Source organism: Uloborus diversus, chromosome 1 (genome assembly GCF_026930045.1).
Source record: "Uloborus diversus isolate 005 chromosome 1, Udiv.v.3.1, whole genome shotgun sequence".
NCBI classification, from domain to species: Eukaryota; Metazoa; Arthropoda; class Arachnida; order Araneae; family Uloboridae; genus Uloborus; species Uloborus diversus.
In genome coordinates, this window is record NC_072731.1 from 53,696,795 (window position 1) to 53,717,439 (window position 20,645).

A 20,645-nucleotide genomic window follows, 5' to 3' on the forward strand; every position below is an offset into this window, starting at 1 on the left:
GTTTAGGGTTCCTCTACTGGAGTTAGAGAAAAAATTTCAACTATCAAAATATCAACAAACAGGCAATTGCTTCGTTCAAACGTAGAAGCAATTATCGCCCGTCGGGTGATTTTCTAGTTATCAATATTAAGCAGATTCATAAAATGTAAAATAACAGTAAAATAGAATCCCGAACACTGCACCTAAATCAAAACATCGCCTAAGTTTTCTGAACTTTTCAAATTTCAGGTTAGAATATTTTTTTAAAGTGGTCAGCCACACTTTTGTGCAAAAAAAAAAAAAGTGCAATTTTGAGTTTTTGATAAAAATGATACTTAAAAAAGATGATACCCGGATCTGTAGTAATTTCTTCCAAACTTTCCCAGTGAAATTGTTTATTTATTTATTTATTTAACTTCATAAAATAGTTACTATTGCTCGGAGAAGAAACCGTTGCCAAAATTTCAAACAATGTGGCAAACTTTTACATTTCAAATAAGTCAAAAATTCAATCGATCACTGAACACAAAACATGGACTGGCATGTAAAAAACTGAAATTCTGAAAATACGTCATAAAGAATTTTTTTAACGAAAGACCAAAATAAAATTTCCCAGCAAAAGAGAAATATATAAAAAAATAAACAAATAAATAAACCATAGAAACAAGACAACATTAACGAAAAAAAAAATGGCGATACCATCGAAACGAAAATGGCGTGTTGAGGTTCACGGGAAAAATGAAGACAGCAGAAAAATTCGTGCCATGTTCGAAACGAGTAGAAGATACTTTCACTATGCCATCCATCACTGAGGAAGATGGAATGGGTAAGAAAAAGAAATACTTTCGGGGGGAAAGAAAAGTGTTAATGTCGCGTACAGTTAGTTTTGCTAACTGAGCTTATTCAGTCCTGAAAATGCTTTAACAGAATAAGAAATTGCTGATAAATGATCAATCAAAGATGTTACGTCTTGTTTTAGTAATTTGTTGACAGGAATTTGAAATCGATCAAAAACAACAGTGACGAATGAGAGATAATGTGCATAAAAATGCGCATTTGAGAAAAGGTAGCATTTGCGAATAGCGCACATGCATGTACTTGTAATTACCAAATAATATAGCAAAAGTTTTTTTTTTTTGTTAAATTGTACTGACAAATTACAGTCAAAACTTCTAAACACCTTTGCAGGATATTAAGTTTTTTGTGTGCTCAAGGAGTCATATCGTGTTCGGTGCCGTCCCAAAGGGGGGGGGGGGGCGAGCGGGGCAATCGCCTCGGAACACTACGACTTTCATACGAAATGAGGGGAGCCTTGCGGCGTCCCTCCTTGCATAAAATGCCCCGATTGTATAAAATTAGGGGCGCCTTGTGGCGACCCCTCATTTCAGATATCATAGATACGCAGCCATATACACATAAAATAGAGAATCATAGCAATGATTCTCTATTTTGTCCTAGGGCACGAAAATATTCCTGTCTCTCAGTCTCCAAAACATTCGTTTCCTTTGCACCATTGAAACAGATACAATTTCTGAGAGCATAACTGTTTAGAATCAAACAAGTGACGTCACCAGAAAAAAGTTTTAAGGGAGTACATTGAAAAAACAAAAACATTTTTTTTTTTTTTTGATCGGATTGAAGGTGTTCGGTCAAAATTTTGAAACTTTTAGTTTTAAAAACACAATTTTAGCCTTAAAACGCGATTATAGGCCATGTTTATTGACGTTAGGGTAAGGGAGGGAGCTCAGAGACTGTTTCCGATCGATTTTTTTTAAATAGATTGAAATCAATTCCTTCTCCCTTTGCAAGTTTTCAAAATTGAAGTTTCAAAAATGCAACTTTAGACAAACTTTGAAGATCTTATGAATATCAGGATCTGGAGCATTTCCCAGGAAAATTGTTCAAAATTATGATTAAAAAAATTTAAGCAATGTTTTACTTTCAGGGGCTAACCCAATTAAATTTTTCGTAAGTGTCGTTTGAAAAACCCATTGCTTGTGATATTAAAGAAAGACGGTAAGGGGACCCTTGCACGAATATTTTCTTAAATTCAAGTCTCAAAAGCAATTAGTAAGGCGATATTTTGTAATATTATGGCCAGTGATTTTTCGAAATTAGAGCTCCGAAAACGCAATTCTGAGCGATTTTCGATGTTGTTGAGTATTTGTGGGCTTCTCCCTAAAACTTACAAATATTTTATGCAAAAGAATAACATCTTTGTTTATAACATATAAGAAAGCTGGTATTAAATTGGTAGAAGTAAAACCAAAAAACTCTTGAAAAGAATTATTGATTGAGTCCAGATCGAAATTTAATTTTGATGTAATTTACTTCGAAAAATACATTTTCTATTTATAATCAGCAAATTATTTATTCGCATTCTTAGTTTGATCAATACGAATAACCAATTCAATTTTAATTGTTTTTTTATCCTGTGGGATAACATTTTCCTAGATAAATATTTGGATTTTTAACATTTCCATTTTTCGAAAAGTTTTTGCTGCATTAATGTTTCACAAATATTCGAAACAGATTTATTGCTTGTGATTTAATTTGTGTTATTATGCATAGTCCTTTGATTGTTCTGTTTATTAATAAGTAAAAAAATCAAGTATGTATTATGCATTGATGTTATAACTAACTTGAATTTTCTGTGTGTATGGGGGGGGGCGCCAGGAAATTTTCGCCCCGGGCGCCGTTAGCTCTTTGGACGGCCCTGATCGTGTTGCCAGTTTTAAAACTTTATCTTTTGAGAGAACTGAAATACGTTTTTGACGAATGATAGAAGAATATAAAGGCAAACGCAATTATTCTTTTCCAAAAAACAAAAAAAGAAAAACATTCTTTTTTTGTACATTTGCAACTCCAATAAAGTATAGGGGGCACTACAGCCGTTCTCTAATTGCGGATGAAAAAGTAAAACAAACAAATGCGTAACTTATAACTTGCTCTGACGCTTAGTGAATGACAGTAATTTTTCATCGTGTTTGTGGGAAGTTTTCTTTTCTATTCTTCTGAAATTACATTGCATCATAAACTGTCTGAAGCCTGTAATTTACCCCAAAGAAAACACGTGGAATGGAATATTTTGCCTTTTTCTTTAGTATTGTTAATCACCGCAAGGTAGTGTATTCGAGAGAATTGCGAATTTTTTTTAGTCAAGCCAAAGAAAAAAAAATATCAATTTTAATAATTTGTTCCGGATTTTTGTCCCCCCATAAAAATCCATCGCCATCTGTGGTAAAAGCAGACAGCACAAATAAGATAGAGATGCAACGAACATGATCTTCGAAAGAAAAAAAAAGAATTAAGTATAAATTCGCAATTCTAGAGCTTGAATACGACACCTTCAGGAAATTTAAGAAATTAGCCCAAGAGCTATAACATTTAAATTTCGTACGGACAACGCAGGTGTCTCATTCGACAGGTCATATTCTACGTCAGTCTTGGTTTTACCTCTTTGAGCTACCATTAGACAGAAGCTGTAGCACGTCCAAAGTGTATTTGAATTGCAAATTGAAAAACCTCTTTACTCATTAAATCCTAAAATTTCAAATTTTTTTCAAGCATTGAATGTAACCAATTCAATAGAAACTTAATAAAAATAGTCATTTTGCGAATTAAATACTTTTTTAAACAATTACAGGAAACTAATAACTTTCAAACAATTTTCTTAAAACCTTAAAACAATTATGCCTTTCGCAGTTCTAACTCATGTTTAAACATTACGGAGACGTATTAGACAAATTTCCATTGCATCCGGCATTGAGGACTTAACACAAACATGAAAGCCCACTCAAAATTCGAATTAAAGCGGCGCGCACTTAAATGGGTAGCAGAAATATTAATAGCTCTTGTAACTGTCACACAAACACACCATTTTAATAAACCTCTCATTCTTTTTCTCTGTTGAGCTAAGCGTTAAATCTTAATTTAAAACCCGGGCAGTAAACAGGGAAACAACTTTGTCATTCCAAGAACAGTTGCGATCCCAGCAAATTAATCAAACCCCAAAAAGTAAACAATTGTCCAGCCCTCTCAGTCATTTCCTATTAGTTTCCTTTCTTGTTGCTGCGGTGGGGCTCGGTTTGCTCATTAATTCAGAAAAAGTCCGATCTTTACCCCAACGTGATCAATCACGGAATAAGAGTTTCCAGAAGAAGAGAAATCTTTTGCAAATTCCATCTCGCGCCCTCGTCATCGTAAATCAGTCGCGCGCGAACCTTTAACTGACATCAGTGAAAATACAGCCTCGACCTTTCTTTTTCGCCTCTCCAGCTTATTATTGTGCTTATGTTTTGCTGCATCGCGTCGTTTTACACCTCAATTAGTATTCATTCTGTGGCAACAGCGGAAGAAACACGTACAAGGAAACGCTTGTGCTGCTGATGGCTTTTTAAAAAGAATGTGTGATCTATGAATTTTAAGCACACGAAGTAATGACGGTGTATGTTTATTTTACGACACTTTTGAGAATGTTCTCTCTGAGGCTTATTTTTCAAAAATAGTTCTCCTTAGAAATGCCTCCGAAAGAAATGCGCAATCTTTATTGCAAAGAAAACAAAATTTTAGGAGAAACATGAATGTTAAATAGTTTTATCGCACGCTTTGTGTACGAAACAACAAGAATTCTACGTTATCATACATGCAATGCATTTTTCCCACTTGCACAAAAACATCCAGGAATATTCTATCTTTATAGGGACAGTTATCCTTCCTTAAGAATTTCCTTAATGTGTTGAATTTCTTCAGTACATGAACAGAATGATGAAAGTCAAATGTTGTTTACCGACTATTCTGTACATTTCGATAAAAAAATAAATACAATGCAGCTGTACATTTTAATAAATAAAATTTAAGAGCCCCCCTCCCCCAAAAAAAACGGAATAAAACACGACGAACAAGCATAAGAACTGCAATTCTATCAGAAACAAACATCAAAACACTCCGAAATCCAAAACATAAACAAAATTATTAAATCTCACACACATAGCTATGAATTTTATCACACACACGCGCACACACACACAAAAAACAAAAAAAAAAAAAAAAAAAAAACGTAACTATTACAAGGACATTTCAAAGTAACTCACACTTAAAAAATTCAGTTTAAAAGTAACGTTTTAAAAACATCTGATAAGGCATCTTAAATAAGGAGAACTCTAACAAAATCCTAAAAGTCCTTTAATGAAGTTGGAGAAAATAAGTAAAATCTTATCTTTCTTGTATCTATTCTCTACTTAATTTGCTGCGGGCGTTGCAATTATCTAGAAAAGTTTCGAAAAGTGCTTTGGCAACAGTTTCAGAATTTTCAGTTTTTCTTTAAACAGAATTTCAATAGATTTTCAGACTGATACCGGTTTTATCAACAAATTGGATCTTACATGATCTATAGTGGCTACAAATTCAGTCAAATTGTTTCCGGGTAATTTGTTTCTAAAAGTTTTAATTATTCGAAATATTTGAAACATTTTCAATTCAAAAGAGTGAATAAAAGATGCAGAGCTTAGGCAGAAATAGACTTCAAGTGATCTCCTGCTTCAAAATAAATGAAAATATTGAACTAAATCTTAATTCTTACAACTAAATGAAGGATTTTTCCCCCAAATATTAAAGTCTTATTTAAGGAACCACTATATCCTAAATTCTTAGGAGAAATCAATTTTGTGAATTTTGTTATATTCAGTAAGCAAATAATTATTTTTATTACTTTGTTTGTGATCGTGTAATCGTGAAAGAAGAAGAAAGAAGAAGAAGAAAGAAGAATAACACAGCCTATTTGAATATATATATATATGCTACTAAAAAAATCTCAATAAAAATCAATTACGGTTTGAAGGAAAATTTAAACATACAATTTAACCGCCAGTTGAAAAGAAGCAGAATTCGTAAACTTCACTAAAGTCACTGAATTTAAAATCATGGCACAAAAAAATGAGCATTTTGTTTCAAAAAAATAATTTTCTATAATTTATAAATTTTACTGCCATTTCGACATAAATTTATGATTTTTTACAGCCAAATATTTTTTATGTATTACTCAATACAATTTATAAGAAGATCATTTTCATCAGAACATGGGGTAAAACGACCAGTAAATAAACACTTAAGCGAAATTTCATTTTCAAAAATTTGTAGCATCGTTTAAAATTGTAGTATTTGCCACATTACAGTAAAATCGTATTAAATGATGTATGTTGTTATTTTTAGAAAAAAAAATCAATAAATTTTGTGGTTCGCCGGGGTTTTTGGGAGGTTGAAAAGAAAAAAAGTGCCGCGACCCAGTGAATGAAATGAACACCACAACCAGCGGGCAATCATAGCATTTTCTAGTCGTTATTTCTTTCTGGTAATTTGTAGAAAGAAGCGACTGCTTCCAATTCATCGAATAAAAATGTTTTAAAACCTTATTTTTTCACAAAAATTATGAGATGTTCATGAATTGGTCGGTCTATCCTATTACATCAATGTTTCATAATTATCTACCTTTGCCATTATTCACGAATTGTTGTATGGAAATAAAAATCCTCACAAGGTTGTACTTGCGCACAAAACCAGGTAAAGTACAAAACAATTACTGTTAGCCTCCTTCCTTCTGACTACCTTTTGGGGTGGTTGATTCTATTGTCATTGTCCTCGACGACGATAGAGATCGCGGAAATGCGAAACATGCGCAATCACAGTTAAACATCGAGGAATGGTTATTTACATCCTGTCATTGACTGTTGACGTTCAACGAGCAGAGAAGCCAACCGTAAATCTACCAAATCACATTTGGGCCAAGCGAAGTCCAGACACACAATTTCCAGTTTGATTTCAAACACTTTAGTACATTTACAGTCGCACCAGTTTATACCGAAGCCGTTTGAAGCGAAGTTATAGATATACCGTAGTAGTTTCCATTACTCTTCACATTTTATTGGATACTAGCTGCGTTGCCGGCGATGCACAGTCAACCTCGAAAATAAAACTTATGTCAAGTGGCGCGTGTTCAACACTCAGGCTTGAACAAAAAAAAAAAACTCGGAAAAATTTTGCGGCAGATTCTGGAAAAATAAACAAAAAGGAAGCATCTTATATATTCCGATTACAGGAAAAGCCTCAAAACAAAACCCAGAATTTTGTTTGTTCATATTCGAGAAAAAAAATGGCAACAGATCTTTCGTCTTAATGATTTTCTTCAGGCTACAAATTTCAATGAAAGCATTGTTATGGAAAGTTGAGATGAAGCACTGAATAATAACTTGAATGGAGAAAAACCTTCGAAAAATAGGGATTTTATGTCGAAATCTAAATATCATAATGAATAGTTTTTAATTGATATCTCCTGATGATCCTTGATCTATTACCTAATAATTATTATTGGAGGATTATGTTAAATAGCCGAACATAAAGACGGGAAAATTACGAATCCATCAATACCTGGTTCGATGGTCAATTTACTGGCTTCGGGAGAAGTAACTTTAGATACATAGAAGGTACATACGCTCAGTTTTTAATTATGTAAGATTATTTTATCTAATGTTCAGTTTTGTGATATTTCGGTTGTCCATAAATGTTGATCCTCTTGTTTTGGAGGATCTACATCATCCTGCTCTTGTAATTGGTGTTAATTTTATGCTTGCTCGTCATAGAAAACGTCCCACTAAAAGTGCTAACTATGATTTTAAGTAGAGACGTAACGAGTACTCGGTAACTACTCGGTACTCGGCATACTCGGCCAATTTGCCGAGTACTCGGTACTCGGCCAAATTCTGATCAGATACTCGGCCAATACCGAGTAGTTGCAAAAAATTGAATATTGTCCAAGACAGATACTAAAATTTATATTAAAAAAAAGAGCAAGCATTGTATTCTGCAATCATTTACTATTAAAATTTATAAGTCAAATTTAAATTTTGAGAATAATGAAGTTTGTAATGCTTCAATGGAATAAATCTTTATTTTAATGTCCCCAAAGTTAATAAAATTTGTTTTTAAAAAATTATGCAAAAAAAGGCAAGTATAGAAAATACGGAATTTATGTATTAAAAATGGATGGGAGCTCGTGGATTTAAAGGCATCCGACAAAAGTTAGATTTTTTTGTCGAATGTCTTTACATTCTTTAGCTCACATGTTATGCACTGAAAAAGACATTCCTTGTAACGGGGGGGGGGGGGGGCAGAAACACGTGGTCTGCAGTGTTCCTGCACATTTGTTTTATCTGCTTTTGAAAAAAATTTATGTTTGGCGGACTAGAACTATAACTGATTGGTATACAGTGAAACCCCTCCTAACCGACACCCCTCTTATGCGGACAATTTTTAATTCCCCAGTTCCAATGCAAATAACATCATTAAACCCCTGTCCTGCGGATACCTCTCTATTGCGGACAAAAAAAATGTCCTGTTAGAGTCTGCATTAGAGGGATTTTATTGTTATTTGTTTTAATTCCAACTTGATTAATCATACCTTTTATTTATTTATTTTTAATTTTAAAAATAATTTTTTTGTAAAATTTTTGACACAAACAAAATTGTTTATGTAATGCGTAATTAAATTTCAGCAGGAATTTATTTTAAAAACTATTATATGGACCAGGAGGTCTATACTACTATTCCAATAAGTTCAAAATTCATCACGTGTGTCGGTGGTTCTTAAAACATAATTGGTACTTGGTAACTCGGCCGAGTGGTGAAAGGCCGAGTACTCGGTAACTCGGTACTCGGCCGAGTAGTGGAAGGCCGAGTACTCGGTACTCGGCTACTCGGCCAAAGTGCTACTCGGTACGTCTCTAATTTTAAGAGAGTTGATTTTGTATTTTTTCCGAGAGTGACTGGAACTTTCTAAATGCTTTTGAAGATGTCAATTTGGCAGTCTCTGAATTTTATAATATTTTATTCAATGTTTTCAATCAAAGTATTCCCATTAAAATTAATAACAGGAAAATTCCTGTTTGGTACTTAATTGAGACCAAAAGATTGACAAGACATAAGAATAAAGTTTGCAAATTGGCTTTAAGAACTGACGATCTCAATGTGCTTAGTGAATTTCGAACGTGGAGATCTACTCTTAAAAAGAACATTAAGGATGATTACAGTAAATATTTGCGTATTACCGAAAATAATCTTGTTTCTGATCCAAAGAAATTTTGGTCCTATCTTAATAACAAATATTCCCTGCCAAACAAAATGTTTTACAACAATGTGTGCTATGATAATGATAGTGATATTGCTGGGGCATTCGGAAACTACTTTAGTTCTGTGTATCAAACTAGCACTCGTTATGAAAGAAATTTTAGTCTTTTTGAAAACAATGTTTGTGATCTAATTTAAGTTGATAATATTGGTTATGATGATATGAGAGAGATTATTGCTATTAACGCTTTCAGTTTCAAGTCCTCCTCAACAGTTGGGGTTGATAATGTGCCTTCTTTCATCGTTAAAGGTTGTGCTGATGAGCTAATCTATCCTCTTCTTATTTTGTTTAACCTTTCTTTGAAAACGAACAGATTCCCTGATGCTTGGAAGCATACGAAAATTATTTCTGTTTTTAAAACTGCGAATAAAAATGAATGCAGAAATTATCGCTCAATTGCAATTTTGAGCCCTTTTTCGAAAATTTTTAAATCTATTATTTATAAAAAGCTCTTTTATCAAATAAAAAAATTAATATCACCTACTCAACATGGTTTTTTCCCCAAGCGTTCTACGAGTACCAATTTATTTCGTTTAACTAATAAAATCATTTCTGCATTTGAAAGCAGTGGTCAACTTGATGTTATTTACACTGATTTTGCAAAAGCGTTTGATGCGGTTGACTTCGGTATTCTTTTGGCGAAATTGAATTACATTGGCTTTCACTTCAGCCACACTGACTTTTTTTTTTCTTTTCATATGTAAGTAATCGTATGTTATATGTTTATTTCAATGGTCCTATTTCTGATGATTTTACTAATACTTCTGGTGTGCCGCAAGGCTCTAATTTAGGACCCTTGCTTTTTATTTTATTCATTAATGATACTTGTAATATTTTTCAATATTGTGACAATCTTTTGTTCGCTGATGATTTAAAGCTATTTAGAAACATTCGCACTATCTCTGACGCTACCCTTTTACAGACTGATTTGGATAAGCTGCACCGGTGGTGCATGGTGAATAGGTTTTATTTAAATATTAGTAAATGCAGTGTTTAGAGTTACAGTCGCAGATCTGAGCCATTCTTGCATCTTTATAAAATTGACCAACAGTGTTTATCGCATTCTGACTTTGCTACGGATTAGGGTATCACTTTTAGTACTAACCTTGATTTTACGCAACATATTAACAACATTGTTTCAAGGGCAAAAAAGGTTCTGGGTTTCTTTAAACGCAAGACAAAAGATTTTTCTAATGAGCAAGCACTTAAAACCTTTATTTTTGTCTTGTGCGCTCCAAACTCGAGTGCTGCAGTCTTATTTGGAGAATCCCTATTACAATAATAAATCTAAAACTCTTGAGCAGGTTCAATCCAAATTTGTTTATTACTTAGGTTACAGAAAACAGAAGTAGTTTTCGACATTTTTTAACTTATTCTTACTTTCATTTATGTAATATTCATAATTGTTCCCACTCTTAAATCACGCCGTGAACTTTTGTGTCTTCTTTTTTTCTACAAGGTTCTACATAATTTAATTGACTGCTCAGATCATCAATTCGATACAACTTGCTGTCCCAAGTAGGACTCTTATGAGTCATTCTTCTTTTAAAAATATTTTTACCAGACAGAACTATGTTGATAATTTTTGTCTTTTTAAATTTTACAAACTTTTTAACATTCATTGTCATGATTTAGATATTTTTAACTTGTCATTTTACAATATTAAATCTTTATGTTTTAATATTTTAAATGTATGGTTTGATTTAATTGCTTTTTTTATATTCTTGCCATTCTTGCCACTGTAACTGGATTCTTTCTGTAGTGTGCAATGCTTTTAATAAATACTAAATAAATAAATAAATAAATAAATTATTTAACTTTTTAATAAAGAAATTACGATTATATGAAATGTTTTACTTCGGCCCTTCGATTTCGTTGTGAGCAGGCATGACTATAAATAAAATGTTCGACACTAGCACAACTATAATTTACCCTCTGGGGAGGGTGACCCTCTAACCTCCACCCGACACTGTTTTCGAACCATTGAATGCAATCAATCGATTTCTCCTTAATTTTTACGGCATTCAACTGGATTTTTTAAAATAAGTTACTGCATACATAACTGGCTGCGAAATTATCAAGGTTATAAGTGGGAGGTCGGGTACGTTGGACCGCAGGGCACGTTGAACCGGTTTTAATTATTTTAATACTATTAACTTTTTTTATTTTTTTTAATGACCAACAAATAGCACCTATGGTCCTGCAAATCCTATAATGAAATCACATGGTACAGTTATATTGAACAAATTTTATTCCAGAAAGTGTTGTTTCAGTAGTCCTGAGTAATTTTCAGAAAACTATAACTTTATTATTTTTTTTAATGGTTTTCATTAAGTTTGTGGGAAAACAATTGAACTCCTTTCTTAAAGCAAGTTCCTTTAGCTCGACATAATTGGCAATATGACATCACTTTTTCAGACCAAGAAGATGGGGTAGGTTGGTCCACTCTTTGTGGGGCACGTTGGACCCAACCAATCTACCCCACGTAATGAAAAAACTTTTTTTTTGTTCTTAAATCTCAATAACTATAACAATATTCTGTGATTTTTCTTTTGATTTTTAAAAAATAATTGCGCATTAATAGTGAAGGCTTATTGCTGTTTTTAAATAAAGATGATTTATCAAAAAATCAATTTAATATGTTATATTGGTTTTTAAACTTAATATTTTTCACCCTACACACAACAGAGAATAAGGAAATTACAAAGTTTAATAGTATTTATCACGAAAATTATAACAAATATTGTTTGAGTTATGCGGTCCAACGTCCCCCACCAGGCGAACCAACGTACTCGTAACTCGTACCTCACCCATGGCGCATGTTGGTTCACTTTACGAGGTTCCGTTAAAACATTAATGTAAAAAGAATTATCAATTCAACGCTTAAAAAAAATCTGTGGTGTTGAGAAGTGTTTAGTGAAACTTATTGTAGAAAATTGAACTAACCATTAATTTTTTTTTTTTATGAGATAAAAAATGATAAACAAAAAAGTGGACCAACGTGCCCCACTTCCACTTACATTGCGATCGTTCGCGCATATCAGTTTGTCTGAAACTTCTTGGGATGTGTTTTTTTTTTGGAAAAGTTCGCCTGTTATGAGTCAAATACAGTAATAACGATACTTTTGGGATCTAAAAAAAGTATTGTTTTCGACAGGTTATCGTTGTAGACAGTTTGATTATTCATGCTGACATTTTGCTGGGACCCAGGAAAATATCGTTATAGACAGTTTATTGTTATAGACAGTATCGTTATACACAGTTTCACTGTACTTGCGAAGGAAATAGGCATTTGTGGAAGAAATGCTTATATTTATCGTGAATAAAAGTAATACTGTTTGATATTTTAAACCGCGACCTTCCTCGAATTTGCGCATGCGTCAGGTCTCTTCCGATTTTATCAAAATATTGGAGATAGTGATGAGAGAGATAATGAATGTGAGGGGATTTATTTATTTTTGTTTTGTTTGGTTTTGTTTTCCGTTGGATTCGTTTATTTGAGGTGTTGGTTTGAGTTGAGGCTTTTTTTTTTTTTTTCTTGTTACTCAAGCTCTCACCCCTTTTTAAAATAGAACCGTTCAGCGGTGCTAGTCTCGGCTTTCGAGATCGGACAGTACTTCCATGAAAAATGGAACATAGCAAGTAAATTAGGGAAATTGACAGAATATATATATATATATATAATTTACACGATAACAAATTAAATCATTTCATTTCATTGCAAAGGTGTAAGGCTAAATGAGACAATGCGATAAAAAAAAGTTGAGTGAGTCACTCTTTTTGGATAAATCTTATTTCCAAATGATACTCAGCAACAATGAGAGAAAATATCCGAAAAAAAACAACAACAAAAATCAGAACTCTTGTCAGAAACGATCTTGGGGAACTGCTTTGCTCAGTGAGAAGGCATTCACCGGCAATTGGATACCATCTGCTACTATTTCAAAAAATATTCTTAAGAAGCTTCCGTTGTACTTTTTCCTGAAATTATTAGAACGAAGAAAAAAAAAAAGACATATCTCCTCCCTATTGTCTCCCTTTTGCAGAAGACAACAACCACGGAAATCACGCGCACGTGAGCAGGAGACAACCAACCGTCTTCAATGCCGATATCCTGTTGTCACTTGGAAAAGGAGCCGCGACTGAGTCCGACGACCGCCGATTGCAATCGAAGAGGCGCACCGATCATCCACGAGAATTACCGACCGGATATGGCCCGTGGGCAGAGATAATCAAGGAGTCCTGACGCAGGGATCCCCAGGTATCGGCTCCTTCCGCTCCATAAATCCCTGAGCGTCATTAATTCCGCCCAGGTCACTCATCCGCGTATGGTCCGCCACCCCCGCTCAACGGTCCCCCGCAGGTAACTAGTCTTCAATTTTTCTCCCCCTCCTCATAGAAAACAGATTGCAACCGAAGCGTGAGATATGGAGGGGCAATCCACAAATTGCATCAGAAGAATCTTTACGAAGGCTCCACAGAAGTTGAATGCCAAGGTTAACGGTCGTCACTTGTCACGTGGCGACTAAATATTAAAAAGTGTCAAAAAAAAAAAAAAAAAAGAAAGAAAGAAAAAAAATCAGCACAATTCGACACCAGGTCGCTACTTTCCCCAACCCCACCTGTGTTATCGATTGTCGTTCATGGCATTAATAAGTTGTATATTAACCTATATTTCTGCTGATAATTTTTATGCTTTAGTCATTTAAATGCTAATTTGAATTGCAGATGCGCCTTTTTAGTTACTTTTTTTTATTGTTTAGCTACTTCTTAAAAAAATAAATAAAAAAGAAGGGACGAATAATAAATTTGCTTTTACTTGCCACTGGCGATTAGAAAATGTTTTCAACCTTGATCTTGTGACAGCATTTGCCAAGGGAAATTTATCATGTCCAGGAACAAAGAAAAAAAAAATCTGAGCAGTAGCGGTTTCACTGTTGTTAATTAATGTTTTGAAGTCAAAAGGATGAAATTTCACGCCCCTCCCCTCCTTCCATCACACGGGAAATTGAAACAAGGAATTCTTCCTTTTCTCGCTCTCTGCAAATACATCAAATGTGGTCAGTCGTTAACAACGACTTCATTTGTAGACAAATGCATCACAACCTACATTTGAAGCTTTTTGCTTGTAGGAATAAAAGCTCTTAATAATAAAGCTGAAATTGACCGGGCCATAGGCATTTATATCACTTTCTCAGCACAAATATTTGGACAAATTTATCTCTTTTATTCACTCTAAATGCATTAATAGATTTAAATTAGAATAACTTTTTCATCTCATTTCCAGACTTAAATTACCTCTAACTTATTTCTGAGCTTGAATAATTCAAGATGAACTTGCTTTTTACCATGTAATGCACATTTTCTTCAAAACAAAACATTAATAGTAATGTTCTTTTACAGCAGAGTGCGAAATTACTCCCATCCGTGGAAGAAGAGTCCTGTCAGCAGGGAGACAAAAAAAAGGGGGAAAAAGCGGGTTAATAGCTGTTGCCATTCCTATAAAACTAAGTTTCAGAAAAGAGGGGAAAAAAAAGTAATTTTGCTGCCAACTGAGCTATTTGCAAAATTTATTCCCAAATGGGGCGGAAATGGCAAGAAAAAAATTCAAGCATTATAATTGAAAAGTGCATATAGAAAAAAATATATTCTTAAATGGGACAACTCCATGACAGATAGGCGTCAGGAAATTTATTTTCGATCCCCTTGATCGATGTGATTTTATTCCATTAAATAACCTCTGTAGAATGCAATTTTAGAAATTGAACTGCTTATTTTTTGAAGAAATTCTGAAAGATAACTATGTAAAATATAGGGTCAATTTGCTTATTCGCAGTTCTAAAGCTGGAATGCGCCATCTAGCGGTGATTTAAAAAATTAGCCGAGAAGGTAAAATACTTCAATTTTGCGAGGCATATCCTATGTACGTGGGATGGTTTTGGTTTTACTTTTTTCAGCTGCTATTAATAGCCCGGTCAAAATAGACCAAAAAAAAGCGAAAGTTCGGAAAAATTCCCATAAAGCTGAAAATTGGTACAGACCTTAAGAACATCATTATACATGAAATGTCAAAAGTCCTCATCGATCCGAGAGGAGCTAAAAATTTTATGCAAGGTCAAAGGTCAAAAAATCAATTTTTCATATATATCTCTTAAACGATAATTGTCAGGGAAAAAATGGAGGTTACAAAGTTTGAAAGGTATGCAATTGTGTACAAACAAGTGGGGATTCCGAGAATGGGTCATGGGGGTCATACCTTCCACCCTAAAGCTACTAAATATAGGTTAAAATGGCATTGGAGACATATTAAAAAAAAATCCCTTAGACCCCTTATTTGTACCCCTATTTGGTACTTTGACTATGAAATTAACACAAATATAGTTAAGGACAACACTAAAGTGAAGTGTCAGAAGTCCCCATCGATCCCGGTGAAGCTAAAAATTTTATTCAAGGTCAAAGGTCAAAAATCGATTTTTCGCAACTATCTCTTAAAAGGTAAGTGTTATTGTAAAAATAGGGGATACAAAGATTGAAAATTAATAGATAATTAATAAATAATTAATAGATAATTATGCACAAACGGGAGGGGATTCAGTGGATGGGTCAAGGGGTCATACCCCCCTCTCCCTAAAGCGATAAAATAAAGTCTAAAACTGCAGTTCAAGGACTCAAATTTCTAAAAATTCACCCTAAAATCCCAATTTTTGTCTAAATATTGCACTTTGACTATGAAATTACCATAGAAATAATTAGAGACATCATTATAAACGAAATTTCAAACGTTCCCTACGAATCCCAGTGGAGCTAAACGTTTTATTCAAGGTCGAAGCTCAGAAAATCAATTTTTCACAAATATCTCTTAAACGGTAAGTGTCTTAAAATAGAGGATACAAAGTTTGAAAACTATGCATTTATGTACATACAAGCGGAGATTTAGAGGCTGTGCCTTGGTGGTCTAACCCCCCAGCCCTCCCCCCCCCCGTAAGCGACAAAATTAAAGCTGCATTTTGATGACATATTTCGTTGACCTTAAACCCCCTATTTGTGCCCTAAAATTACTTTGATCCCTTTCTGATAACGAGTACTTCCAAAACCAGAAACTGCATCTGCCTAGGTGTTAAAAAAGCCCAATATTTGTGCCCCCCCCCCAATAAATGATAACATTCCTAAGGTATTGCAGTTTTTGAAACTTGGAAATAGTACTGAAGCTCCTTTTCTTTCTTTCGAGTGACCTCGAGAAACTACACTTGACCGCTATGCCTATCCCCTCTTACGATTCACACCCCCCCCCCTTCAAATTGAAAAGATCAAATTACATTCAGGGGAGAGTGGATGCGCTTAGATTCCTTTGTATGAGCAAAGTCAGTCGCACAAGTGCTCCTATTAACAGCGAGTGATTCTTTGTTGTGAAAAGTCGGGTTTATTGATACTATTTTTGATATGAATACGTACCCTTAACAAATAATTCTTCAAAGATGTCGCAAGATTGCTTCATTTGCAGTGAATCTTTGACTGAAGGCGAAATTTTTACTGTTGAACGCGGACTAAAACCTTTAATTGATTCAAGTAGTGCAAGGAACGATGGGTTTGTTGAATACTTGGAAGACAAACAGTCGGTGGCAGTTCATGTACAGTGTCGCAAAATGTACACCCGAAAGTGAGCATTGCGGCAGCTAAACGACAACAAGAGACAGAGGCCAGTACATCTCTGAGCAGTCCACCTCGTACTAGAGTCCGATCAGGTGAGACAACATTTTGTTTTAAAAACTGTTGCTTATTTTGTGGTGATGAAGCAAATGAAGAGACTGAAAAGAAAAAACAGCAGAATATACGTCGTTGAATTTGTCAAGTTGCTACTCTTTCCTTTAAAGATAATATTCTGAAGATTGCACATAATCGTTCAGATGACGTGGCAAAAATTGTTATTGCACGCATACAATATGAATACGATTTAGTTGCTGCTGAAGCGGAGTACCATTCTAATTGCTACACTTCATTTCTAAAGCGTTCTGTAGGTCTTAAAGCAGGTCGTCCTGAAAATCCCGCTGTTACTATGGCGATAACAGAAATATTTGATTATATTGAAAATAATGATGATTTTCAGTTTTCACCGTAAGAACTGAAAAATATTTGTAAAACTGAAATCCCAGATGATAAAACAATCAAAAACAGATTAAAGTTAAGGTATGGCAATAGAATGATTATAACCGAGAAACGTGGAAGTTTAGCAATGATTTGTTTACACTCAGCACGATATACTGAACAAAGCTTGGTACGAAAAAAAAAAAACAGCAAAAGAGGAAACATTTAGGGTACTAAAGACTGCAGCAGAAATTATTCAAAAAGATATTCGATCTGTCGAGTGCGACACTAACAATTATCCCCCGCCATATCAAATGTTTGAAAATATTAATAGTGACATTCCGGAGTCATTGACTTATTTTTTGGAGCAAATTATCTTAAAAAGAAAACGATCTAAATTGGAACATTTGAAATTAATATGTACTAGTGTCAGCCACTGTATTATGGCTGCTGTTCGTCCTAGATCTTTCATCTCGATATTACAATTGGGTCTCTCAGTTTTTTTTCATCGACGATTTGGATCTAAACGTTTGATACAAATTTTCTCGTCTTTTGGTTTAAGTGCTTCGTATAATGATACTATGGCGTATGAGGCGGCTACAGTTTTTAACCATCAGCCACATATTTTACCACCAGAAACCGGGACATTTATTCAATACGCAGCAGACAATGCTGGTATTAACTTACACACTTTAGATGGCCATAACACTCTACACATAATGGGCATAATCCAAATTATTACTCCTAGAAGTTCAGTTTTAGCAGAAGATCCTTTATCACGAATGAAACAAATTATTTCAGCGAAAGATTTTGCAGAAAAAGCTCATGTGCCAACACAAGAGTACCACAATAATGGTGTAGTACGATATAGTAAAATAACTGCTCAGAATTTTGCTTATGAAAGTGATACAACTTCTTTCTTACTCCGGAAAATAGATTTGTTATGGTTGTATGGGAAATGGAATAATTTATCGCTATCAGGTTGGAACGGTTATATTGAAGTTTTCACAAAGAATAATATGGATTTTTCAATGTCTAGAATTTTGTTCTTACCATTTATTCACCAACCTGCAAATAACTACAATAGTATATACACTACTTTACTTTGTGCTTTGGAGAATACAAAGCATTACTTGTTACTTTTGATCAACCTTTGTATGCAAAGACTAAAAAAAATTGTTGCTGTTGCACCTGAAGAATCTGATTAGGGATAATAGGTACTGAGAGGCATCTTATATCCGTTAAATAAGGGATAATGTTGTACTTGTTTCACCATTTTCACATAATTTGAACAAGAAAGAGTTGAACTTCATATAAAAACGTCTTTTCAACATGTTGTATAATTTACAAATTAATATGCGCTTTTCATAATAACAGTTATGTTTTGAAATAATTGCAAAATAAAAAAAAATAAAAAAAACATTTTTTGACCTTCGACCGTGCATAAAATGTTTATATTAAGTGGGATCGATGGGGATTTTTTATATTTCATTTATAATTGCGTATTTTGTGTCTCTGCCAATTTTCAGCTCTATGTGAATTTTTCCGATGTTTTAATTTTTTTTTGTTTATTTTGACCTCTGACCTTCCATAAAATTTTTAGTTCAAGTGGAATCGATGGGAATTTTTCATATATCATTTACAATGATGCATTTAAAGTCTGTACCAATTTTCAGCACTGTATGAATGTTTTCAATTTTTTAAAAAAAATTTCAATTTTGACCTTTGACCTTGCATAAAATTTTTAGCTCCACTCGGATCGATGAGGACTTTTGACATTTCACTTATAATGATGTTCTTAAGATCTGTACCAATTTTCAGCTTTATGGGAACTTTTCCGAACTCGAATGTCTATTTTGACCGGGCTATAACTAGAAGCCAGAGACTGAAGCGCTTCCTCTGGTTTATTTCAATAGGGTTGTTTCCTTCAGTCAAAATCACTACTTTTAGTCACTGAAATTGATAGAATTAAAAAAAAAATACATGGAGCGAGAAAAAATTTTAATTTTTCAACGCTTAGTTTTTAACTGATTTTTTAAAATGTCCGATTTTGAAAATAAGGCGTGGTCTTTATGACGTCACAAGTGATGTACTTTGGCGCATCTGTCTATCGCGTTTCAACGTTATGATAATTAAGAAGCGAACAAAATATTGTGCTCCACGCTTGCTATCAACCATATCGTTGTCAGTACACGTGAGTAAAGATGCGAATTAAATATTGCGCTCCGTGAATGGCATCAGTGAATTCCATTTCATCATTTGTGATGTCATCGGCAGAAACGTCAACAACGAAAGCGCACCGATTAAAATATTTTTTTTTAAATATGAAACTTAATCGAATTATTTAAAAAATGGTCAGATCCTATGATTTTAAGCATGATCTTTCAGAAAAAAATACTTTTGAAAATTCAAAAACGACCCCATTGCGAATAAGAAAAATTCCGGGTAAAATTCATAACCGCTTTCTTGTTTCGGAGCTTATTTTCTATTTAATTTTTGACTGAGCTAGTTACTTTTACAGTCTTCTCAAGTTTAAATTTTTAAAATGTTATGTTAGAAAAAAAATTACAGCATCCAGCACACAATATCCAGCATCCTGTCCCTGGCATTCACTCAGACTTACACACAAATTTATTTTTAAGGAAATCGTCAGATAAAAACTAGATAATTTAGTGTCTGTAAAATCTTGACCAAATAAAGTTTTAAGATGCGCTGAAGATGAATAAACCATTCTGTTTGGAACGGCTGCAGCGGCAGTTACTAATTTATTCGAAGTTCTGGAGCTCGAATACGCCACTTTGCGGGGATATAAGAAATTAGATAAAGAGGTAAAACATGCAGATGTCTCATTGACAGGTGTAAGTTAAATTGGTAGAGGTAAAACAAAGGTCAGTCTTCGTTTTACCTCTTTCAGCAGCCATTGTTGGCCAAAGACTTCAGTGCTTCCTATAATTTAATGGAAGGGCGAATAGGAATCTTACTAATGCAGCAACATTTTGATGTTTTCCTTTACACCTCATCACAAAGGACTTTCATCTTTCTACTTTATGACATAAGACAAACTAAATAGCAGCATAACAGGGCTTATCACTTGTCCGCACGCTAACGTATTTCATTTAAATTAGATGTTAATATTTACCCTTGAAGAAGAATTAAAGAGAAACACAAAGTATTATCAAGAGTTTTTTTTTTAAGTTGTGACAGAGTATTTAAGAAAACACAGTTTGCGTCTTCTCTTCTTTCTTTCTTTTTTGGAGGTAGCGAAAATTGACATACGAATTATCATAAATTCGGATAGAGAGAAAACATTCAGAATCAGACCAGTGTGAAGTTAATAATATGAAAATGATAACAATAAATGAGTTTGACTTGCAGTAAAATTATTTTTACGCCAATGAGTGCTAAA

At 33.8% G+C, this 20,645-nt stretch overlaps 1 protein-coding gene across 2 annotated transcripts in view; it reads right to left on the bottom strand.

The window, feature by feature from the left end:
* Window positions 1–20,645, bottom strand: part of LOC129229655 (roundabout homolog 1-like) — a 212,950-nt gene that overhangs the window by 179,358 nt on the left and 12,947 nt on the right. The gene's annotated exons all lie outside the window — the stretch shown is intronic.